The sequence below is a fragment of the Prionailurus viverrinus genome, chromosome A1 (assembly GCF_022837055.1).
Source record: "Prionailurus viverrinus isolate Anna chromosome A1, UM_Priviv_1.0, whole genome shotgun sequence".
NCBI lineage: Eukaryota > Metazoa > Chordata > Mammalia > Carnivora > Felidae > Prionailurus > Prionailurus viverrinus.
In genome coordinates this window covers 224,275,722-224,302,674 of record NC_062561.1, presented here as the reverse complement: position 1 = coordinate 224,302,674, position 26,953 = coordinate 224,275,722, and the positions used below count along the sequence as shown (strand labels likewise).

At 37.9% G+C, this 26,953-nt stretch overlaps 1 pseudogene; it reads right to left on the bottom strand.

Annotated features, from left to right (window-relative positions):
• Positions 1–4,370: 4,370 nt before the first annotated feature.
• On the bottom strand, positions 4,371–7,398 carry LOC125164965 (small EDRK-rich factor 1-like; annotated as a pseudogene).
• Positions 7,399–26,953: the final 19,555 nt, after the last annotated feature.

Below are 26,953 nucleotides of genomic sequence, written 5' to 3'. Positions count from 1 at the left end.
TGCTTATGGCCAGAACTTTAATGAATGTAAGTATGAACACTGTGTCTTAGTCAGTTAAGGCTCCTGTAACAAATTGTCATAGATGGAGTGGCTCACAAACAATAGAAATGTATTCCTCAGTTCTGGGGACTGAAAGTCCATGATTAGAGTGGTGCCAGCATGGTGGGGTTCTCAGGAAGATCCTCCCCTATGTTGCCTATTGTCCACTTTCCTGCCTCCCAATGGGGAAACAGAGCCATCTATCTAGCTCTCTGATCTCTTCTTAGAAGGTCACTAATCCCATTCATGAAGACTCCACTCTCAGGACTTAATTACCACCCAAATGCTTCATCTCTTATCACCATCACACTGGGGATAGATTTCACCATATGAATTTTGTGGGGACACAAACATTCAGCCTATGATAATCATTTTACATGGTAATCAGGCTTTTCCTTCTTAAAAGCCTTACTCTTTTTTTGGCCCCAACTCAAAGAAATCACTTGCCAGGGAAGCTCCTTTGACATTTCTGATTAAGTCAACTCCCCTTGAAAGTCTTCTCTTAGCAACATGGATGGGCTTTGCCTCTTCAACACTCATTCATATCTATTTAGTAATAGTTCTCTGTTTTTAATGTTTATTTATTTTTGAGAGAGAAGGGAACAGAGCATCCAAAGTGGAATCTGTGCTGACAGCAGAGAGCCTGATCTGGGGCTTGAACTCAGGGACCCTGAAATCACCTGAGCCGAAGTCGGATGCTTAACCAACTGAGCCACTCAGGCGCTCCTATTTAGTAATAGTTCTCAATAACCTCCGAATATGTCTGGTTTTTCTCCCAGGCACATGGTAGACTTTTATTTTCCCTGTCAAGTTGAAGTTAAGTATGAATGTGTGACAAGGTTAACCAGTAAAAGGCAAATAGTAGAAGTGTAAGATACCATGTTTAGGGAGAAGCTTGAAAGGCCAGCATGCAATTCTCTTCCTTCCTAACAGGCTCAGATGGTACCTATTTTGGTATGGATTCCAAAGTGAGAACGTCATGAAGCAGTCTCTCACTGACACATCACAATATGTAGCATGAGGGGTTTGTTATTTTTAGGCCCCTAATATTTGTGGGTAATTTATTACAGCAAAAACATAATGTAGCCTATTTTGTATGACACATCACAGGTGTCATCTCACATTTATGTCAATGATTATCTGCCTCGTATACTAAGTATGAACCCGAAGGCAATCTTAATTTCTACTGTGCATATTATTTTTGATACGTAGCAAAACAGCTGATAAATATTAGGGACTTGTATCAGACAGAATGATGGTTTCCCAAAGATGCCCATGTCCAAATGCCTGGAACCTTGTAAGTGTGTTACAGTAAGTGACAAAAGGCAATTTGCAAATGGTATAGAAGTTCCACACATTAAAAGAAGGTGATTATCCCAGATTATCAAGATGGACTCAACTTAATTTTATGAGCTCTTAAAAGTTCAAGAGGAGGGCGTCCTCAGTGGCTCAGTTGGTTAAGCATCTAACTTCGGCTCAGGTCATGATCTCACGGTTCCTGGGTCTGAGCCCCATGCTGGGCTCTGCGCTAACATTGGTGAATCTGTTTGGAATTCTCTCTCTGCTCCTCTCTTTCTCTCGCTCAGTCCATCCCTCCCTCCCCGCCCCCCCCCCCCCCCGTCTCTCTCTCTCCCTCTCTCAAAATAAATAAACTTAAAAAAAGAAGAATTAAAAAATGTTCAAAAGGAAGACAGAAGTGTGAGAGATGGGACAAAAACACTGGAAGGAGGAAGAAGAGACTCAGAATGTGAAAAGAACAGACCTGCCCCCTAGGCTTAGAGAAGGGCGGAAGCAAGCCATGGAGGAAGCATGTGGGCAGCTTCTAGAAGACAGTAATTGCTGTCAGTTGATAGACTGAAAACAACCAGAGGTTTTAGTTCTACAACCACGGGGAGGTGAATTCTTCTAGAAATCTGAATAAGCAATGAAACAGGTCCCACCCCCACCCACTAGCTCTCAGAGTCCTAAGGAAGAAATGCACCCTTGCTGTCACATTGACTTTGATCAGGCAAGACCCATGGCGGAATTATAAAATAACGTACTTGTGCTGTTCTAAGACTCAAAGTTTTGGGTAACTTATTATAACTATTATTGAAAGTAACATGTGCCTCAATAAGTAGACGCTGGAAGAATAAATGAATAAAGGAAAGAGACAGCAGAAAAAAATGTAAATCTCTTTCTTAAGTGAAAGTTTCATTAAGAGATAAACTGGGGCGCCTGGGTGGTGCAGTTGGTTAAGCGTCCGACTTCAGCCAGGTCACAATCTCGCGGTCCGTGAGTTCGAGCCCCGCGTCAGGCTCTGGGCTGATGGCTCAGAGCCTGGAGCCTGTTTCCGATTCTGTGTCTCCCTCTCTCTCTGCCCCTCCCCCGTTCATGCTCTGTCTCTCTCTGTCCCAAAAATAAATAAAAGTTGAAAAAAAATTAAAAAAAATAAAAAAAAAGAGATAAACTGATATCTAAGATGGTATAGTTTTTAATGGAATCCTGTTTTTGTTTTTTTGTTTTTTTCTTATCCCTCAAAGAGAAACCTTTCATTTTCATTCATTATGAGATTTTGGGTAGAAGAAAGCTTGCTCGGGGATGATCTTTGTTTCTTCCTCAGCTCCTGATTTGAGACAGGTGTCAAAGCCGGCTAACTGGGTTTTTCCTCCTTCAAAGGGAAGGCATTAAGTGCCTCCCTGCCTGTACATTCTAGCTTGGTCAGGGAAGAAATTGGTCTAATTACTCCAACTTAAGGCTGTAACTGCCCTTGTACATTGTCTGCCAAAACCCCTGTCTTGTTTCTACGCACTGTTAATGAAAACAGAAAGAGACATTGGCCCTGTATGGCTCAACAGCTTTCTCGAATGCTTTGTCTCTAACCTAGAATCTCTGTGCTTGGGCTATCATGTTAACAGCCTACTCAGTTTCAGGGTTTTTCTTTTCGGAATCTTACTCCTTGTACACAAGGAATGTACGGCCAATGATGTATCTTTGTAACAGCCAATGATGCTATCTTAAATATCCAAACTTCCAGTTGTTTTAATTTACTGGTTTTTTTAAAGGGGTAAAAGCTTTGGAAGCCTATGAATAAGTGGAACTAAATGGGATTTCTTCAAAATACCTTAATGAGTTTTCATAAAACATCCGACAATACTAAGTATCTTTGCCAAAGATCAGCTAGGAAACTAGGGAAAAGACTCAAGCACAAACACACCCCCCACTTTTGCGACCACATCCATACCTACCTACCTACCTCCCCACACCAGAAAAGAATCAGAAAAGAAGAGAAGGAAGGAAGGGAGAAGGGAAGGAAGAGAAAAAGAAAGAAGAAAAGCAAAAAGTAAAAACTCGCCTCCAGAAACAATTTGTTTACTTTTTTCTCTTTTGACTATAATTTTATATTCAGGACTTATAAATATTAAACACAAAAATGATAATCTCAAATGTCAGGGACTGAAATGTCGCCCAAAAGATGGTACAAATTCAGACTAAAGAGACAGAGACTTAACTCAGAAAATATCTTTGAGTCAAATAATCATCTTAGTTTCCTGCATAAGAATTTAGTCAGTATGAAATTTCTTCTTTTCAAAAAGCAACCGTTGCATTAATATCATTTTAGGATTTTTTTCAGGCCATTAAGATTCTGTTGAAATCTATCTCTAGGACAGTTGCATTTGTTAATACACTCTGTCATTTTAAAAATATGCTATTGTCTTTGTAGGAGTTTTTAAAACAACCATCTTTATTCTATGGAAAGATTGCAATTTACATGGTGATTTTGAAAATATTCCTCAAAGTTAATCTAGGCTCATCTTTTCATTGAAAGGAAAGTTTTGCGTTATATTAATGTGTATACTTAAAGATGCTATATAATTTTCACAAAATTGCTCTTGTCTGAGTAATTCTTAAAAAAAATTAATGTTTATTCATTTTTGAGAGACAGAGAGAGAGACAGAATACGAGCAGGGAAAGGGCAGAGAGAGGGAGACACAGAATCAGAAGCAGGCACCAGGCTCCAAGCTGTCAGCACAGAGCCCAACACGGGGCTTGAACTCACGAACTGTGAGATCATGACCTGAGCCGAAGTCAGACTCTCAACCAACTGAGACACCCAGGAGCCCCTGAGTAATTCTTATTGTATAGGACCACCCAAGGGAGGATGGTTAGTATTCTTTGTTTTTGTTTTTGTTTTGTTTTGTTTTTCACACGCATAATCAGTGCTTTAGTGGTTGAAGAATGGTTCTAAAACATCACACGAAGTCAGGCTGAAAGATGAAATTTAACATAGTTGTAAACAGGACGTGTTATTACAGATGACTGTTGGCTCCACGAACTCTTGATCATAATGCTTACGACTCTCTGAGTTGGCAACTGTGACCAGGTTTTCCAAATAAGCATAGCTTTTCTCTTGTCTGCATAGACTTCTTCTCATTAGCTGTCTCTGCTTTTGCTGTGTTATCTCAGAGTCCCTCTGCTTTCTCTGAGAGGTCGTTGAGCTAATCCTCTTTTCTTTCTCCCTTGCTAATTCCCTGTGATTTCTTCACAGTTTCCAGGCAGATTTCCAAGGGGCTTTGCCAAACCTCCGGGCTGAGCCTGGAAGAGGGTTACTTGTAAGACCAATGCCCCCTGCACGCTCCTGAAGGCTGAGCCGGGGGGGGGGGGTGCTCTGCACAGTACTGTCACTAACTGTCATTAGCACTCTCTTGTCTTTGTGACAAAATTAAGATGTCCCACACATTTTCCATCCCTTCATCCCAGCGGGTAGTACGGTCTCAGGAATAGCCTACATTCTTGCTGGACAGGGTTCTAGGATGGGGGAAAATCAGAGAAGCGTTTCTTTTCATGTTGATGATAATAAAATGTAAAAGTAAAACTGTGCCACCTCCGTTACGTATGGAGTGATACTTCCGCCAAATGATTTACTTTTCGTACCAGATCTCAACTCTCTTTGATCTTGAACGCGACTGTGATTTGCTTATTTCCAACAGACTCATCATTACAATAAGTGCCCCATAAGTTGGCTTTCAAGGTTTCAAGTCAGAACAAGTATATTTGAATCCATATTCCTCAACATCAGGTTGTTTCCAAACCTTGTCCTTCTCATGATCTTCACAAACTTAGAATTCTTTTTTTCTCCACTTCCCCCCACCTCCCGTCTCTTCTATATTAAATAGGGCAAGTCATAATCATTCTTTATTATTTATTTGGAATATATCAGTCCCTCTTTTCATTCATGCTGACAACATTCTCATTTAGTTTCTTTTGTTTTCAAATTTTTTAATGTTTATTTGTTTTTGAGAGACAGAGCAAAAGTGGGGGAGGGGCAGAGACAGAGGGAGACACAGAATCCGAAGCAGGCTCCAGGCTCTGAGCTGTCAGCACAGAGCCCTATCTTGGGCTCGAACTCATGCACCGCGAGATCATGACCTGAGTCAAAGTCGGATGCTTGACTGACTGAACCACCCAGGAGCCCCAAGTTTCTTGTCAAAACTCTTCAATCATCACACTGCTTTACCTGACTTACCAATTATTTCTGAAGCTAGCAAACAAGCAACAAAAACCGAAACAATAGCTAACATTTATTGGGCATATTATAAAATTATGTCATTTAATTCTGGGAACACACTGGTAAGATGAAGAATCTTGATAAAATACCACATTGACCAGGTTCTTAGGAAGAACTAAGAACTACAGATTAAATGTCCCAGGTAGAAGCAGGCTGCTCGCTTTGGTGGTAATTTCACTAAGTGAACAAAGTTAAATCTTCTATGTTTTGGGAAAACTCATTAACTTCATTGGGCCCTCAAGTTGCATATTTCATAGGACTAAATTAGATTTTCCACTCACACTAAACTGATAAATAACTCATACTGTGTAATACAGAAAATAGGGTTCGGAATATAGCAACCCATTCATTTCTATACTAATTATCTTTTTCTACACCACACTTCACTGGAAAAGACGTGGATCAGTACTCACCATTTTGTCTTACATTTTTAAAGAGTGATTGGGTTGTTAGTAAAGCTGTTGGCTCTCACTCATACAATCATAATTCCAACAAATACTTTTCAGTGCCTACTGGAAACTAGCTACTATGCTAATAAAAACTTGGCCAAATATTTGGAGCCTCCAGTTTTGCAACTCTTCAAGAATCTTGCTTTACCAAGCAATCCTCATTTTTTCCACTCATTTTCTACCTAGATGAGGGGTTAGCAAAATCGTCCTATAAAGTGGTAAACAGTAAGTTTTTGGATCATGCAGACCAAAGTGTCTCTGTCGCAACTATTCAATTGTGTTGTTGAAGCCGAAACATATGGCTGTGTTCCAATAAAGCTTTATTGAGGGAAATAGGCCCTAGGCCAGATTTAACCCAAGGGCTATACCTTGCCAACCCATGTTCTATACACTTCTCTTCAGCATAGAAACACACTCAAGTCTTTCCCTTATTAAAATGCCAATCTTTGAAAAGCTTCGCCTACTAGATTAGTCTACTCTATTATTTTATCTTCAATATTTACAAATAAGATTGTTAGACTATCTTATTCGGTTCTAAAGTCACTGAAATCTTGTTTTTGCCTTTATCTTGCCTATACAATGCCCATTGGCCATGGCTAAACTTACTAGGTATATTGTAGCTATGGCTATACATTTCATATCTCCATAACATGCAATATTTTGAGTCCCTTTCTTCATGTTCCACGCTGAATTTTCAAAATATAGCGACAGCTTTTTTTTTCCCCATTCCATATGTTCTTCTAGAATCTTGTCATTTCCCCATAAAGAAACTAAACCTCTTCACTTTAATCTGCATGAGCCTGCATGCGATAAACTGTGGAGGTGACACTGGATGCTTTCTGAGCTTAGGTCTTAGAAGGCAATATATGCAGCTATCAGTTGGAGCCCTTGAATAGCAGCTGTGGGCCACCGTTCACACAGCCCCACTGTTCTGAAGCTGGCTTGTGGAAAGGAAGCCCAAATTGCCCAGGTGAAGCGAACCCATGGAGAAGCTTTGAGACTAAATGGAGAGGGAGACAGCTGCAAGGACATTTGACCAGATGCCATGGCCCCATCCACCACATGACTGCAACTAGCCCTTCCTAAATCCACTACAAACAGAAACCAAAGAAATAGTGGAATGACAGGTGCTGTTTTAACTCCTCACATTTTGGACTGGTTTGCTACAAGTCAATAAATGGCTGGGACCCTCCTTCCAATTCTCTTCTTTCTTAACTTCTAGACATTGCCTACTCGAAACACCCTTTTACTTTTCTAACATTCTGTCATTGTCCACATTATTTTATTCTTCTTAAGCACTCTGATGTTCCGTTGTGCTGCTCTCTGTGATTCTACCCCTCAGCTAATACCAGCCAAATCCATGGTTTCATCTATTATATGTAAACGATGTTTATTCCCCCGTCTCTCCTAAAATTTCATATTTAGTTCCCAAAGGCCTATTGAACTCACATGTACATCTCCCAACATATCTCCAACTGACAATCGTCCAGACCAAAGCTATCAATCCCACTGCTTTTCAAACAGTCCCTACACTCTTTATATGTAATGCCTATGTATCCTGCTAGCATTTATCCATCTTCCAAAATGATTCCAAGGGAATCATCTGGTCTCTTTCGTTTCCCGCACTTCACCATAACTTTGTCACATCCCTTGTGTTTTTCTAAATGTTTTCCCCAATTGTAGTCAATCTATACATCACTAGAAATATTATATCTCAAAGGAAAATCTGTTCTTCTTACTGTCTGTATGGAAAGGATACAAGTGTTTTAAGAGCAAGGAAACACCTCATCCTGCTGTCCACAAACTGCAGGCTAAAATGGGTAACCACCCATCAAGGTGTTGAGATCGAAAAGACTTTACATACACTCACTGCTTAAAACACACACGTGTCAGAGTTGACGTACTGTTCACTATAGTCTATACACGAACCCAAGAGAGATAGGGGGTCAATCATTTTTGAAAAGCTCAATTTCTAGACACTCTTTTCCCAGTCACATGGTCACTCTTCTTTTTATTGAAGACTATGACATAAAACACTTTTCCCAAACAAGCCCATGTTTATTTCTTACTGCTTTACCATCACCCTCATGTGCTTGTTCCTAAATGCTTCAGCATTGCCTTCTACGTCACCCTAGCTGACATTCATCACTCAGTCCTTAAGTCATCACATATTTATATTATCTTTTCCTTCCACCAGGCTTTGGTCTGCTTGAAAGAAAGCATCATGCATCTTCTATCCCATATTCTATGTTGCCTTTGGAGACTAATTTAGAGCTTAAAATTTAGAAGGTAAGTAGTTTTGAATAATAACTCTATCAATCGAGGATTAATTGCAGTCTCCTTAGGATGCTTTGTAAACAAAGATCTTCTCTAAAATAGATAGAGATTATTTTCTCTTAAATGTAATAATTTTAGGAAACTAGTGACATTTTCTGCTGACTATTCTTTTTGGGAATATCAGGAGGATATGTTACGCTATAATTTAAAAAAGGGTTGTCATTAGCAATATACCTCAGAGCTGAGAAAAACAATTCTTGAAAGGAAAAAAAAAAGTTATTTCTTTGAAGTTTTAAGGATAAGAATACTCATTAGAACTCCAAATTAAAATATGAGAATGTCAAAAAAGACTATTTTGGGAAACTAATGTCATTTTGTTCATATTCCCGACAATAGTAGGCACAAAGTAAAGATGGGCCATTATCAGTTTCATGAGAAATATTTTACTGCTCTTTTGCTTCATATATAATTAGAAATATTTCATAGATAATGTTAAAAATAATACAAACTGGAGTTTGGAAGGGGAGAAATCCAAAACAGTTAATTGGATCAAGAGAATGAAAAATGAAATCTGAGAGCAAAGAAAATAAGAACAAGCATTTTTACATCATGATAGTTATATAAAAACATGATGGGGGAGATACATATTAATAGCAACATATGTGAGGAAAACAGATTTCACTGTCAATAAAGACAACAAAGTGCCATGTAGCTATAAAAAATGAGTATATGTGTTCATTAACAAAAGTGTTGTAGTTCAAATCAAGGAGATTCTAAACCCTCTGTCCTCCACTAGTAATGCCAAATCTGGAACCACTGGGTTCAGTTCTGGCCACCATATTTTAATGGCACGGCATGGAGAAAGGTACAAAGGAGAGTGAGTAGGATGGTGAAGGTTTACATGAACACAGTTTAAACAAATGAGGAAGTCACATGCGGAAGCATTAGAAATTTGCTGTGCGGACCAATGAAAACTCTGAGGCCAAGGAAGGGAATTACAGAGAGACAGACTCTGACTTGATGCAAATAACTTTATGACAATCAGATATGTTTTATTCAGTTTTCAATAACTTCAGCTGCTCAATGAAAAAGGAAGGATGGCCACTCAGTGGAAGGGTTGACCCATACAATTTGACTTGGGTCAAAGACGGGAAAAAAAAAAAAAGAAAGAAAAATATATAAATAAAGATACGTAAAATACAAGTGTCTCCTAATGAGAGCGTACCTTGTTTTATAGATAGCTTTTTGGCCTTCTGAAGGCCTTCTGAGGCCTTTGTCGGTTGACTGGGAGCTTGAGACTAAGAACAAGAAAGAAATGAATAGCTCCAGAGTGCAAAGTGGAAAGAACCTGGCAGTGTTTTAAAGAAGGTAGAAAGAAAGGAGCGAGGTAGAGGAATTATAAAGAGGTGAGAACGGCTCTGAGCTGCCATGAAACCAGGCAGTACACATAATGAAGGCACTACGGTAAGACCTCTGGTGGTTTGTTCCTGGAAAACATCCCTAACAGGAGTGTCTGTAACTTGATGCTCAGCTTGTGGTGTTCCTAGGATGTATTCACCCCTTCTATCTTGCCTCAAATTCAACGCTGTTACCCACACGAAATGATTAAGGATGTTGTTACATTTAGTTTTATTTGTGGCAATCTGGAAAGGAGCTGTGTAGTTCAGAAAAAGAGATAACAATTTGCTCCAGATCCATGTAATTCAGAAGAAAAAAAGATCTGAGGGCCAGAGAGTTTGTTCATACACCGGAAGGAACTACACGTGGGCATAATGCCTTTCCAGGCATTCATAAAACTTGTAGGGAAGACGCTGGGTTTATCATTGTTTGAAATGTGGATGTTCTGCCTGTTACAACTCTATTGACCACGTTAGCCCTAAATGAGTTCTCTCCTTGCTGAACGCAATTCACTTAACATGTATCATGCAACTTTGGGTTGGACTTCACTGTGCTGTAAACTCATTTAATTAGAGCTGTGTGATTGGCATTTGCATGTACTTATATCATGACTCCAAAAATACTTATAAACTTCTAAAGGGAAGATCCGTCTTATAAAACATTTTAATTTTACAGCAACACCTTCCTCACGCCTTGTCCAGGAAGATCCTGAACAAATACCAACTGAGTTGGTAATCTCTATAAACTGGAAACATTGTTTGTGGGAAGATTAGATTAATACCCACAAAGGACCCAAACAATCCACCTTCCTAGTTGTCTCAGGGGTCACTCATAAGTGCGCCTAAACCAAAAATTATTTGAAAATGTAAACTAAAAAATTAAGATTGTATTAACATATAGAAAAGCTATTTAATTCTGGTTACAATTCCCATTTCAAACTTAAGAAGATTATTTGGTAGACATCAGTTCATCACAGTTTGATAACACCTCCCTCCCCAGTATTTATATTTGGATTAAGTTAGATTATACATGTAATAAGTTAGCATAGTGTCATATTCTCTGGATTCTGAACATGTTAAAAGTTCTTATTCAATAAGTGTCGTCGTTATGACTAAAACATCAATATAACAAGTTCTTGCCCAATTCATATATCATTTTTTAAATATCCTATGTAATATAATCTAGCAATCACTTTATCAGTTAAAAAGAGCTACATTTTCAGAAAATACATGTTAATTTTATGAAAACTAATATCTGAACAAATTTCATGTCATTATTGTTCATAAGGTAGTGATTAGAAACATGGACTTTAAGTCCAAGAGGTCTATATTCAAGTTTGTAACTGGCCACCCTACAAGCTTCAACACCTTGAGAATATTATTTAACCTTTTTTTCAACTCAGCTTCCACAAATGTGACTAAATGCATTGTCTGCCTCATAGCTCTTTGTGTAGGTTAAATGAGATACCATGTGTAAAGAGTGTGGCTCACGGCACTTAGTTTGCACTCCAAAAAGAGTTGTTGTTATGATTTAATTGCAGTATGAATTAATAATGCTATTCTATAGTAATTTTAAGCATCAGATATTCTCAGTTCAATCTAATAGTCAAATATCACATAAAAATGTGAAGGATCTTAAAGCTAATATTGAATTCAAACCTGATAATTTAAACATCAAGAAACCACTCTCTCAGTATTGACAAGGTCAAGGTATAAAGGTTTCTTGCATAGTTTGATATCTAAGCACTAACACCCCTACTAAAGGAAAAAAGCATTTAAAAGTTAGTTGTATGCTTTCTCCAAAGGTGGTAACATTAATTAGGGAGATGTGCAGTCTGCTGATTCATCTGATTATATATTACTACCCCAAGTGCAAAATTTCCCTGCTAGGTCTGTTGCCCAAAGGAGTTCTGGTTGATTCATCACCTCTTTCACTCAGAGGGTTGATCATTGTAAATGACTTTATTGACCCGTGGCTTGGTTCAGCATCATATGCTCCAGTGAACCAAGCAATAAACAGCTGCTAAGTGCAGGTGAGAAGTCGTCATGGAAAATTCAAGGACTGCATCAGCGTTCCCTCTGGCATCAGGCTCCTGTGTTGTCACGGCTTTCTAAACTTTTTGTTTGACAGGCATGATTTTTAAAGAGCCTTGTCCTAAAACAATGGACTCTCATGACTTTTAGATAGTTACAGAGACAATCTATTTTCAGGATCTTTATCCCAAATTCCTGGATCCAGAGCCATTGTTATAAGACAGACATTTTTAATGGTTTATTAGGTGTCAAGGGAAAATCTCAAGCCAAATATACTTGACAAAATTGCAATAAATAAAATAATGTTTCATGTTTTAATAACATTTTAGGAATGAGCTGATGGCTTTCAACACTGGGAAAAGACAACAAATATCCATTAAAAGGAGAGTCAAAAGTCATTCAATAGTAGAGAGAGCCAAAGAAGAGAGATCTCAGCTGCCATCAGCTCTCCTGCCATCAAGGAACCTTAACAGATTCCCCCAGTTAGAAATGGCCTGAACTGTAGGACAAATCTTGGATTTAAAGTTGATTAAAAAAAAAAAATCTGTCTTGGGGCACCTGGGTGGCTCAGTCAATTAAGTGTCTGACTTTGGCTCAGGTCATGATCTCGCAGTTTGTGAGTTCCGGCCCCGCATCAGGCCCTGTGCTGACAGCTCTAAGCCTGGAGCCTGCTTCAGATTCTGTGTCTCCCTCTCTCTCCACCCCTCCCCTGCTCGCACTCTGTCTCTCTCCCCCTCCCTCTCTCTCAAAAATACACATTAAAAAAAATGTTAAAAAAAATCTGTCTCCTTTATTAAGCTCATTTGGGATAGATTAGAAATTAAGTGTTACTGTCAAAGGCACACAGTGAATGCTTGCCAAGTAAGTTAATGAATTAAAGAATTATAAAATTAAATTCCATATCAAGAGAAAGAGAAAATAAGACACAGCTTGGGAGAAAATATTTACAAAAGGGACATCTGATCAGGAACTCTCATTCAAAATATACAAAGAACTCTGAAAACTCAAGAATTAGAAAACAGACATTCTGATTTAAAAGTGGGCCAAAGACTTGAGCAGAAAGCACCCCTCCCAAAGAAGGTATACAGATGGAAAATAAGCATATGAAAGATATTCCACATCCGACGTCCTTGCAAAAGCACGAGGTAAACTAATGAGATTAGAAAGGCCAAAATCCAGAACACTGAAAACACCAAAAGACAGCGAGGGTATAGACCAACAGAAACTCTCATTTCTTTTTTTTTTTTTTTTTAATATATGAAATCTATTGTCAAATTAGTTTCCATACAACACCCTGTGCTCCTCCCAAAAGATGCCCTCTTCAATGCCCATCACCCACCCTCCCTCCCTCCCACCCCCCATCAACCCTCAGTTTGTCCTCAGTTTTTAAGAGTCTCTTATGCTTTGGCTCTCTCTCCCACTCTAACCTCTCTTTTTTTTTTTTTTCCTTTTTTTCCCCTCCCCCATGGGTTTCTCATTTCTTATCAGTAAAATGCAGAATGGTGTAGCCAGTTTGAAGACAGTTTGGAGGTTTCTTACAAAACTAAACTCCTCTTAGCATGATGCAGCAAACGAGTTGAAAACTTATGTCCACGTATAAATCTCACATGGATGTTTCTGGCAGCTTTATTTATAATTGTCGAAACTTGGGAAAAAACAAGGTACCCTGGGTTGTGAACCGATACCAAGATAGCCTTGTAAGTGAATAGATAAAATGTGGTACATCCAGAAAAATAGAATATTATTCAGCACTAAAAGAAATGAGCTACCAAGACAGGAAAAGACATGGAGGAATCTTAAACGCATATTGACTAAGCGAAAGAAGCCAATTGGAAAAGGCTACCTACAGTGTGATTCCAACTATATGACATTCTTCAAAAGGCAGAAAGATTAGTGAATACCAAGGGTTGCAGGGAGGGACGGATGATTAGGTGGAACAGAGAAGATCTATAAATAAAAAAAAAAATTAGGGAGCCTGGGTGGCTCAGTTGGTTAAGCATCTGACTCTTGACTTCAGCTCAGGTCATGATCTCATGGTTTGTGAGTTCAAGCCCCACGTTGGGCTCCATGCTGATAGTGCAGAGCCTGCTTGGGATTCTCTCTCTCTCCCTCTCTCTCTTGGCCCCTCCTCCACTCATGCTCTCTTTCTCAAAATAAATCAACTTAAAAGAAACAAATAAGAATAAAAATTAAAAAAAGAAAGTGTATGTAGTATAAGATGAATTCCTTAATCTAAATAATTCCAGGTTTATAATTTTAAAAATATAAAATATTATATAATTAAAATATTATATCTCTGGGGCGCCTGGGTGGCTCAGTCTGTTAAGCGTCCGACTTCAGCCAGGTCACGATCTCGCGGTCCGGGAGTTCGAGCCCCGTGTCGGGCTCTGGGCTGATGGCTCGGAGCCTGGAGCCTGTTTCCGATTCTGTGTCTCCCTCTCTCTCTGCCCCTCCCCCGTTCATGCTCTGTCTCTCTCTGTCCCCAAAAAAATAAATAAACGTTGAAAAAAAATATTATATCTCATTTACTCATTTTTATTTTGTAACATTTTCATTATTAATTTATTTGTTATTAAAAAGAAACCCACTGTTTTCTTAAAAGCTCAAAACAAAATGACACCCTGAACTTGTAGTTGAAAATATGAATTCTATGGTACTATGCTAAGACCTCCACCACAAATTTTAAGGTGATGCAGTGTTTACAACTATATTCAAAGATTTTCTGATAAAAATTTTAAAAATGTTAATTATAAAAATTCATAGGCAGAAGATACAGTCATATAAAAACTGGAGATCTATAATAGAAAAAAAAAATAGGTGACCTACTTTGAGCACTCACAAATCCAAAGGGTAAAGGAATTTGGTGGGAATTGATTTTTTTATTCATAATAGTTAATAAATGTAATAAACCCTTGAAAGGAGAAATAGAAATTAGTATCAAGAGTTTTAAAATTGCTTGGGGACAAGGAGCAGTGTAAGTTTATTTTAAACACAAGGGAATACTAGATATTATTTTTCAGTAATGCCTGAGGGATCTTTCTAGAATCAGAGCAGGGGATATCTGAGGATACACTTTTGAACAGTCTTATATATCTCAGTTGTTAACCAAAATGTGAAACAAGATTATTAAACTTTTAATAATATGAAATTTATGAAGCCATGGTTACCAAAAATTAATTCAAGTCAGAATGCTTACATAAAAATAGAAAAACATAGAAGTACAATCCAATAAAAATTAGATTTTCATCATAGAATCACTAATTTTGCTTAATACTTCTCAATCTTTCATGTGTCTATAAATCACTTGGGGATATTGTTAAAAATGCAGGTACTAATTCAGCTGATTTTGTTTCACTTCTATCATTTCTAACAAGCTCCTAGTTAATGTCAATTCTACTGTTACATGGATCATACTTTGAGTAGCAAAAGCTTTTATGACAATATTCTAACTACTCCAACCAAGAACGTTCTTTCTAAACACATGGAAAACCAAACTCCAAAGTGGCGAGATCGGACTTCACAAGAGGTTATTAGCGTAGCACTTTTTAGCATGAAAGCAAAAAGGCATGTGACTTTGCAACAAATGAAATTTTTATTTTCCTACCACCATACAGCTGAAAAACTCTGGGCAAGGCAGAGCGGGGAAAAGCATATTGGTGCCAAAAAGAAGGCACATTACACGTGCGAGAGCACATATAGGAAGGTGTCATCGAAACAGAGTCTAGAGTTTAACATTTCACATATTCTAGACGTTGTTTGAGGAGCATTTGGGGGCAACCTTTCAATCTTTAACAGAACAGATGTGGTCTTTTATACTTGGTGTATATACATAGGAAGGTCTCGGATGTCTCTTTAATATTTCTCCATTTAATTATGGACCCTAAGTTCAACTTTTTAAAATAAATAAATAAAATGAGTAAACTAATTAAATGCTAGTGAATATTTTTGTAATTAGTGTTCATTGGATTTGAAAACCTTTTGCTGCTGTGGTTTGCATGCCCTCTCGCAAGCCTAAATTGAACAGCTGGTCGTGACAGATCCAAAGAGTGCTTAGCATGCATAAAACGCCAACTGGTATGTTGAGGAAGTTCTATTGCTTTAGGCAACTCATTTATTTATATTAGACCTAATAGAGTAGTGGTCCCAGCAGAGCTCCTTACACTCCTGTGATTAGCCAAAACAAAATGGAACTCTAATCAAACTCAGGCTAAAATTTAAAGTGAGTGCAGCTACTAGAGAAGCTTATGTCCCATATATATTTCCCCATATTCTGCGATTATAGACAGGATCCAGAGCACATGTGTTGTACTATCACTGGTGTTGAAGACAACTATTTATATATTTTATGCAAATCAGATATTACCCCATCAATTAAAAACATTTAAAGACTCAACCACACAGCTCACGTTCCTGAGCATAATACATAATATACTTTGGCAATCTGTTTGTCTGCTTCTTCAAAGCCAATAGCCCTTGGGTCCTCATAATGACCCATATCCCAGCCATGCTGTGCTATGCCCACTTCCCTTAGCGCTCCGTGGTCATTTAGAATACCTTCCCTTTCTCCCCAATTCTTTCATGCATTCTTCTCACCATTTTAGAGACAACTCAAACATCAAGCTCTCTGGGATCCTCTTTTCAGATTGAGGAAAGAAGAAAGTAACTGATTTCTTCATTATTGTCTCCCACATTTTGCAGCCATCTTGTTCTATTTACTTATTTGTTTACTTATGTATTGATTTATTTGCAATTATTACATGCTGTATTAGTGTGCCAATGGAGGGGAGAAAATACTCAGAAACTTTCACTTGACTCTTTCCCTAGTAATATCTTCTCTTTAAGGGTGAAAAATCTAATGCAGGGATGTTGCCATTATCCGAGTATTCTTATGTTAAGTGTACTTTAAGGAATTAGAAAAAGAACTACCGAATAGGTTAACAGATCAACTGAGTTCACTGTGATTAAAATGTAGCTCAAAATTTCATATAACCCCTGACCATCATAATCTCTCACTTTAATAGATCACCACATATTTTGGAGCCAAAGTGTAACTTTCCTGGGATGTACTTTTTCGTCTCCTCTCTGTATGGTCACTCTGTTAAGCGACCGAAGAAGGCATGGAAAGAAATTTAAAATGTGTATTTTATGAACTGTGGCTTGTCCCTAGCAATCAGGCTGTTCCAGATATGTGAACTGGCCTTGTTTAGGGAACCATGTGTCTCCATTGTGGAAATTCCAGTATGTTCCTGGCCACAGATCTAAAATGTGTTGTCATTGTATATATTGAGTAAACTCATAGTAGTAACAGCGTGATCCATTAATAGCAAAGATCCCTGCAGTAAAAACATCCCAATTGGTAACTCGTTCCTGCCTTTTAATTATAATCTTAGCCTTGGCATTTATCTATCTACTTGGTTTCTATTAATTTGGAATTCCTCTGACATACTGATATAGTTCAATGGTGACAAATGAAGAATCAAGGTGACACCTCCCTCCTGATGTCTGATCTGCTGTGGGGAGCGCCACCGATGTTTCAGGTGGTCCTTGAAATGTCTGGTGTCCTCACCTCCTATTTATTCTTCAATGTTTTCATGAAGGGAGTACCATATCAGTCTCCCTGGTGGAAGTGAGGTAGAAGAGAGTAGGGAGACCATCTACATATCATAAATCTGCTCCAACATTCCTATCTTTCAAAGTCTTTACATTCTTATTTCTATGTCATGATAAATAAGTGATGGCATTTCAACTACCTTGGATGTAGGTCACTATTGAGTATATGTTTTAGTCAACCTACCAACTAAACTCTTACTGCTACTTTCAATTGTGCGACCATCCTATTATACGTATAGATATTCCCATTAGGTACCCCCATATCAATACATTCAGCCCACTCTATCCTTGTCTTTTGTGAACCTTTGTCTAATTCTCTTAGAATACATTACTTTATGGACTCCCTGGCTTTTTGCTGGTATCGATTAGCAAAATCTTGCAAGTATTTTGAACTACAAGCTACTTCCTCCTAGGCCCCATTTCATATGTTTTCTTCTCAAGTATTCTGAGCTCTAGAAGAGCCGACTCTTATTATGGGTCAGGAGATAACAAGGGAGGATGGTGAGTCTTGAGGAAAATAGGAAACTTTGCAGGGCAAATCCCTCTGGTGAATTATCATGGGATCATCAGGCAGGAGAAAGCTAATATTCTCAGAAGTAAGGCTTCTTCTGCTGATGGGACAGGTTTAGAGAATCTCAGAATTTCAAGTTACTCAGTTTAATCCAAACCCTCTCAGATAGCCTTAGAGGCTTTCCGATTCTCTTGCAATGATTTGATCGAACAACTTAAAGTCTCAGCTTGGTGTGTGTGTGAGAGTGTTGTTTGCTCATGTGCAAGCTCTCAAGAGCAGTTAAAACAATTATTCCATCTTAGAGTCTTGTAATCACCATTACGAACAAACTGTGAAAGGCAGTTATGACTTGGCTTCTGGAGCTTTACTTCAGAAGACCCTTTGTCACAAGTAAACACGGTTGGTTATTTAGCTAATTAGGAAGCCACTACGTGCAACATATTACCATTAGCAAATACTTTAGTATTGTGCTCAAGCTCTGGGGCAGGATCAAACCAATTCCCCAGAACCAACATTGGTACCCCACTCCATTTCTGGTATCAACTCTTCCTGCATCAAGTCTCCATTCTTTAGTTGGTATGAAATCAGGAGAACAGAAATCACAACAGTTGTTTTAACAGAAATTTGAATACAAATCTTGGAAAACTGAAAATACAAGAAGAAAACAGTGAGGTAAAAGCTGGATAGTGAATGCTGGAAGCAACCACCACCATTCTTAGGGCTGGGGGAACAGAGAATTCTCTGGTTTCTTTCAGATTCAAAATAAAGCCTTTTAAGCAAGTGACATGAACAAAATTCTAATCTATATTCTTTGTCTTGAAGTATTCCCCTCCTCTCTCTCTCTCTCTCTCTTAACAAAGGACTTTGAAAAGTGCTGTTTTCTCAAGGGCAGCTACTGCTGCTTAAGGTTGTTAAGGACCTAAAAGATGGAGAAGGTGCCCCCTAGTGGCAGAAAAAGGGCACTGCTTGCCCGGTGTAACCACTGAGGGGGCATGATGAGGCTAGTTCTTGGGAGTACTAGAAGCAGTTGGAAACAGGAAGCAAATCTCAGTTGAATCAGCTGATGCTGGGAAGGGCCCTATAAGGTAATAGTGACATCAGCAGCAAGCAGGGGAAAGAGAAAGGTCTTTTCCATCTTCCTGCCTTCCATCTCCTTCTAGCATATTCTTGGCTAGAATCAAATAGGAAACAAGCTAGAAGAAGAAATGCTGTTTAAAGAGCTCTGTCCCCACCTCAGAGTATGGAGGGGCAATTTTGGAAGTAAAACAACAACAACGACAACACAATGAGTTTAATTGCTGGCATGGTTTTATTTCTTGTCTCCTAGATGGAAAGTCACTAATCTGTCCTTTATCTTTGTAACCACTCAGATAATTAAGGATAAAATGACACTCTATTAGTTACCCAGCAATGTTGCTTGAATGATTGAGTAACAAGGTATTTTAAATCTGTTTATGGAGCACAGTGGATTCAGAGGCATTCAACATAAGTATCAATCCTGCTATTGCTTTTATGCTTGTGATTACGTCACTCTTCTAAGCCTTTTACCTATATGATCTCACTGAACCCTTGGCTGACTCTATAAGGAAAATACCATTGTTTTTGTTATTATAAAGAGGATGAAGCTCAGGAATATAGATGTTAAAAACAAACAAAAAGTTTCTCTATGGTTGTAGAATAAGAGAAGCAATATAACGTAGTGTTTTAAAAAAATGTGCTTCAGAGACAGAAAGACTTGAATTTGCAATGTGACTCACCATTCCCTTTTTCCCTTTATCAAATGAATTTCACAGTTGAACTTCAGAAATTTATTCTGGAAAATTTCTAGTGTTCTCAGGGATAATGTTGCTGCTATGGGTCAAAGTGTTCCGTCCTCAGTAGATTTAAGGGACGGTTTATCACAGAGTATTCTTGGCAAGGAATTGAAAAGTTCTCTAGTTCCAGACAAGAAGTTAAAGTTGTATTGATTTATGACAGAAACATTCGATAACTAGATGGCAGAGACGATACCCTGGGTACCTCTATCAGCCAACAACTAAACTTTATGAAAAAGACTATTAAAAGCACAATAAATTAGTAAATGTGCGTAAAGAAAGGGCATTACGGAATATAAGTCAATTTACAAAGCATAAATATGCCAACACACATAACAACTCACAAAGGAAACAGTGGCACAGAAGACAATGCCATTTTAAATACTTTTCCTATCTGTTCTTTTGCATGACCTCGAAACATCTGCAGGCAGTAGTACGTTTATTTATGCTTCACGTATGCTTTTCTTGTACACTGTTTCAAGAAACCTTCTAAAATTTAATTAGCATGTTAGTAAAATAGTCCAATCCTTTGACTCTCATTTCAATATCATTTAAATTCGAATCAGTGCCCCAAAAGGGAGCATATACAAATCTCCACCCGTACTCTCTGCCCCAAAGTGCTTTCTTTTACCAAATATTTTAAATTTTGTTTTCGGAGGCACCTCTAATTATAGACACTGCATAATGACCCTATAGTCACGCATAGTGCTTTCTGCCTGTAAGGGTTGTATACATATTAGCTTGACTACCAGAATACAATGCATGTTTTCACAAAGAGTAGTCAGGAAAGCAGGTGCAGAGCAGTTAAGCGGCCTGGATAAAACTTTTATAGGTATCAACTGTCATGGGAGGATTAGAACACAAGACCTTTAGCCAACTGGATTGCCCTTCTTATAAATGAAAAGAAAAGGGGGCAGGAGAAGGAAAGGAAATTGGAGGGGAGCCTGGTTGGCTCAGTCGGTTAAGCATCAGACTCTTGATTTAGGCTCAGGTCATGATCTGACAGTTCAAGGGATCCAGCCCTGCATGGGGCTTTGTGCTGCCAGCGTGGAGATTGCTTGGGATTTGCTCTCCCTCTCTCTCTCACCCTCCCCCGTTCATGTGTGCTCTCTCTCTCTCTCTCTCTCTCTCTTTCTCTCAAAATAAATAAACTTAAAAAAAAGAAAAAAAAGGAAGGAAATTGGACACCGATGACATTTTCAAAAAATCATTTACATATTCTGTACTAATAAGAACATTTTTCAAAATCTATTCCTTCATCGCTACCTGGGTGGCTCAGTCAGTTAAGTGTCTGACTTTGGCTCAGGTCATGATCTCCTGGTTTGTGAGTTTGAACCCCACATCAGGCCCCATGCTGACAGCTCAGAGCTTGGAGCCTGCTTCAGATTCTGTGTCTCCCTATGTCTCTGCCCCTCCCCAACTTGCACTCTGTCTCTCTCTCACAAAACTGAATAAAACATTTTAAAAAATTAAAATTTATTCTTTCAACTCATAGGCATTAATGAGTAGCATGGACATTGCACTTGGAGGACTGGAAAAGAAAAAAGCACAAAGGATTTTTTTTTCCATTTCTGAATCATGTAGTTTGAATAGAAGGTTATAATACAGATACAATAAATGTTTAGTTAATAATGCAAGGTCTTAGATGATTAACAGTAGAGGAACTCCCAAGGATTTGTAGAAAGACTGGTAAAGTATGAATTAGCAGAGATGGCAAGGAAGACCCATCAAATCAAGATTAGCAGAGGCAAAGGTTGAGAGCATTTGGGGGGAAAGGGGCAAATACAGCTTATCTTGAGCTCAGAGTAACCAGCAATCATGTCATAAACTTTGCTCAAGGCCAGATTATGAAGAATCTCAATCTGCTTGAGGACTTTAGATACTTATAAACAATTTGAAGCCAGCAATTTCTACCCGCAAGATGAATATGGCTAGAAAGTAAAATATGAAATTTAAAATGCCAAATTCTGCTCCTTAATTCAATAACAGTGCTTTAAAAATAGGAAGTTATTGTTGCCATCTGATATTTGACAAACGTCGGACTGAATTATTTGATTGCTGTAATTTCTTCATTCCACCAGAGCCCTAAATGATGAATACCAAATATGTGTTACAAGTATGGGCTACCTCGCCTCTCCCCCAACACACACACAAGCTGTTCTGCAAAAGGAAAAAAAAAAATTGGCAAGGAAATCTTGCCAGTTATTATGGACATATTTCCTGAAGATCCATGATATGCCTTGGAATTATTCATCACACAGCAGAAACAGTTATTACCAATCAAAAATATTGTCCAGGGGTGCTTGGGTGGCTCAGTCGGTTAAGCGTCCGACTGCAGCTCAGGTCATGATCTCATGGTTGGTGAGTTCGAACCCCAAGTCGGGCTTTGTGCTGACAGCTCAGAGCCTGGAACCTGCTTTAAATTCTGCGTCTTCCTCTCTCTCTGCCCCTGCCCTGCTCGCACTCTCTCTCCCTCTCTCAAAAATAGTGAAAAAAAAACATTAAAAAAATTAAAAATATAGGGGTGCCTGGATGTCTCAGTAGGTTGAGCGTCCAACTTTGGCTCAGGTCATGATCTCATGGTCTGTGAGTTCGAGCCCCCCTTGGGGCTCTGTGCTGACAGCTCAGAGCCTGGAACCTGCTTCAGATTCTGTGTCTCCCTCTCTGTCTGCCCCTCCCTGCTCATGCTCTGTCTCTCTGTCAAAAATACATAAACATTAAAAAAAATTTATACACACACACACACACACACACACACAGTCCAAAACAACAAGATATACCATATACCTTTAGTCATTAGAATGACTAAAATCCAGAATACTGACAACACCAAATTCTGGCAAGGATGTGGAGAACGGGAACTCTTATTTATTGCCGGTGGGAATGCAAAATGGTATAGCCACTTTGGAGGACAGCTTGACAAAACTAAACACACTCTTACTGTACGAACAAGCCATCATGCTCATGGTATTGCCCTAAATGCATTAAAAACTTATATCCACACTCAAACCTGCATGTGGATATTTGTAGCAGCTTTATTCATAATTGCCAAAACTTGGAAGCGATTAAATATCCTTCAGTAGGTGAATGGATAAACCGGTTCATCTACACAATGGAATATTTTTCAGCAATATAAATACATGAGCTACCAAGCCCCAAAAAGGCATGAAGAAACCACAGTAAAGGCATATTATGACTCCAACAATATGACATTCTTGTAAAGGCAACACTATGGGGACAGTTGAAAGATCCAAGGTTCAGGGGGAGGGCAGAAGGGAGGAAGGGAGAGAGAAAAATCTATTTTGGTGGCACACAGGGGAATCCGGCACAGTGAAACCATTGTGCATGTAATTATAATGGTGGCTATATTCCATTATACATTTGTCAAAACCCCAAAAATATATAACACGAAGAGTCAGCCCTAAGGTAAACTCTGAACTTCAGGTAATAATGATTTATGAATCATGATTCATTCACTATGAGAAATGTACCACACTAAGGCAAAATATTAATGACATGGGAAAACTCGCAGGGTAAAGGAGACGGAGGTGAGGAGGTCTGTGGGAGCTCTATGTTTGTACATCTCATTTTTGTAAACCTAAAACTGATCTAAAAATTAAGTCTAGACATTAAAAAACGTATAGGGCATAAATATTTGCAGCCCATTTGCCATGCTTTCTCCAAAATGCTGTCAACAATAGCCAAATTATACAAAGAGCCCAAATGTCCCGCAACTGACAAATGGATAAAGAAAATGTATTATATCCACACAAAGGAATACTACTAGGTGATCAAAAAGAATGAAATCTTGTCATTTCCAACAATGTGGATTGAACTAGGGTGTATTGTGCTAAGTGAAATAAGTGAGTCAGAGAAAGATAAATATCATATGTTTTCACTTATATGTGGAATTTAAGAAACAAAACAGATGAACATTGGGGAAAGGAAGGAAAAATAAGATAAAAACAGAGAAGGAGACAAAATAACATTTCACTTCGGTGGTATTTGCACTTCTTTACCATTATATAGAAGACATGAGTCTTTAACTTGCATTGTTATATTGACCTTCGGTACATTTTGGCAACATAAAAAAAATCATGGACAGTCAATGCATTTTTATTCATTTATCTTATTTTCAATTTTAGCCCTTTTCTCCATCTTCAATGCAGTCCTACTTGAAAATAAAAGACCACCTCTTTTTAGAAGAAACTTAAAGACCTTAAAACATTCCTCATCCTGATTACATAAAATTGGTAGCATTAGGATTCCCTCTCAAGTCTTATTACCCGTTCACATTACCGAAAGCTAACTCGGTAAGAAATAACTGCATTAGAATATATACCGGCCTGTTCCAGGAAGACTTGGACTGATCCCCACACAACTGTGTGTATTATACTAGTCGCATTCAAAATTTACTCTTTTCAAGGTATGCACATTTTCATACAGAAGATAAAGCTTACATGTTTCCTTGCAAAACACCAGTAAAGGAAATATCTGTGCCACTCCGTCTTATTTAAGCGACTACTCTTCTCTCCTGATAAATCAAGGAACTGTTCGGTAAAGGAATGGCATTCCATGATGCACAGCTCAGAATCCTTCCCCTTCTCTCACTTCCCCAAAGAAATCTCTCTCACGAGTGTATGTCACTTCTGTCTGGGGGTGGTGTCCTTTGAGGAAATCCGAGACCCACTAAACACATTGCTTTTGCCTGGAGACATTAGTAAGTGTTGACTAATCCCCAAACTAGTCCTGTAAGCAGGGGGCATCTTTAGCTGCTGTGGATAGAGGAGGAATGTGTTTCCATTTATTAAAAAAAGTCTGCAGTGCAGTTCAATATGCGTGGCTTGCCCCCATAATCAGCTGCCTGCATCACCCTCTGTGTATATTTATGAAAACTTCATTTAGTTTTCAGAAACAAAAATGGAATTTACAAAGTACATGTCCTACATGTGTATGGGGAGTGAACCCATCCTATTATTTTCAATTCTTCCATGTCTATTTTTGTAGGAAACAAGTAATATTCTTTTTGCTGCCTGCTGTTCTCTTCTGCTGAAAGCAAATTGCAGGTGAGCCCTGAGGCACTCATTCTCTCTCAGATATTTGCAGATGATTGTAAAGGAACTTTCTTCCCTGCAGCTCTTCCTTAGTTTTACATTTCTTAAGCTACTAGCTGCATAAGACAGAAGTCTTTAAATTTATCTAAGATTGGTCATTTCACTCTGTCAAACCATTGTTATTTTCAGAGATTAAACATTTCATAGATAAGAACATTTTGAGGAGAATAAATTGAGACAGCACAGGATAAATTCATTTTCCCATGAAAATAAAAAAAAATCTTATTAATCTGCAATAGTTCTGTCTGTGGAAAGTAGGGGAAAGCTGCTTCAAACAGCACTCACGTTCTAAACACAGGGAAAATACTTTAAGGAAGCAATGTAATCTCTCCCAGAGGTTTGCTGAGTATAACATAGGAAGAAAGAGCCCCCTAATGGCTCAGATACCTATATAAACAGAAGAGGTTGTACTTTCTTGTTTCTTTTTGGTTCACTATGGCTAAAATGAGTAATCAACAAAGATACCTAATACTGTGGAAGTAAATAGAAGGTTGAATAAAGGGTCAAATGGAGCCTTTCCAGAAACGCAAAGAAAAGTGAAAGCTGAATTCACAAAAGAAGCTGCTAGATTTCAGACTCAGACAGTCACCTCTATACATGACTGCTAGAACACCTGTCTCCCTTGATCTTGTTTGCTGAGGAGCACTGCTCTGGAAAGCAGGAGACATTTTAATTATGTAGCCAGAAGTGCCAAATGTTATTTAAAAAAAAAACTTGCTTTGTTTCCAATCATGGGACAATATCCTGTGAAGATTGGGGAATTAAAGCTCTTACAGGAGTAATTATAGAATTTGTAAGATAACAACAAGAAAAAAACATAAGAATCGAAGTAACACTTGGGGTAAGCTAAGAAGAATGCTTAAGTGCAAGAGGCACATAGTTCAGAAGTGTATTAAGTCTTTTGAAAGGAAAAACATGCCTATTCGTAGAAAAAAAAAACAAGTATGGATGCTTACATCCACCTATGCTAAAGTATCAACAGTCTCATGAAAAATACAACACAATTAAGAGTTAGTTTTCTTTATGCTATATAGCTCATTATAACCCATAGATAAGTGCTATAAGGTAACTGTACTGCATAACTAGGTTAGATGCTTAAGATTATGGCAACAAAAAATTATGGAATTTTAAATAACTTTGTGCATTAAATTTGAAAATTACAAGATGAATTAGTTAAATCTTAATTATATCACTTTAGCCACAGTGAACCAAATATCTATCACATTTTTTTCATAAACAATAAAATAGAAGGATTAAAAATATAATTTTGGATAAATTGCAAAAAAGTAAACATAATTATTGTAATACATGCAAAGCAATAATTAAACAAGATTATAATAGATTTATGGCAAAGGCTGTGTGTGGATTTGATATAATATTACTCATATATAATATGTAATATTACATCATATAAAATTATAATATATATAATCATAAATATATCAACATATAAATAAATATATAAAATTATATATATATACATGTATATATGTATATGTGTGTCTGTGTGTATGTGTGTGTCTGTGTCTGTGTGTGTTTGGAAGTATGGTCTAAAGTACCTGCCACCTTCCTCAGTCAATAGTGTGATATTAATTTTTCAAAGATAATACTCAAAAGACACGGATATAATTGTTTTTTCAAATGACTGAATTCAAAGACAAACATATGCAATATTCTTCAATACACATTCCTATTCTTTTAGACAAACTGTACTTTACAAAATTTATAACAATTATTCCCTTCTGATATTGGTGATATAAATGTAAATATCTGGATAGATATACTATTTATGTTATCACGAAGCATTAAAACATTCCACACTGAGAAGACAAAATAGAGTTCATGAACATTTGTGTTCCTTAAATATGTATATTTAATATATAAGCAAGGGTTAAACACAGACACATATATAGCCATTCAGAGTATGTAATATTCCTAACTTCAGCTAGGTTGATTCCCAAGAGTATTGGAATCTTATTATTTGAACCACTGAACAACATACTAAAAAGTTTTGCCGACTTGTCCCAGCTGGCAGTTTGATTTTTGATTAGTGACTCAGGGAACTTCACTCAAAAACACAATCAGAGCAGCTCGGGATAAAATATCTGTCTTCACTGACCCAAAAGCAAATAAATTTACACCAAAAATATCATAGACCAT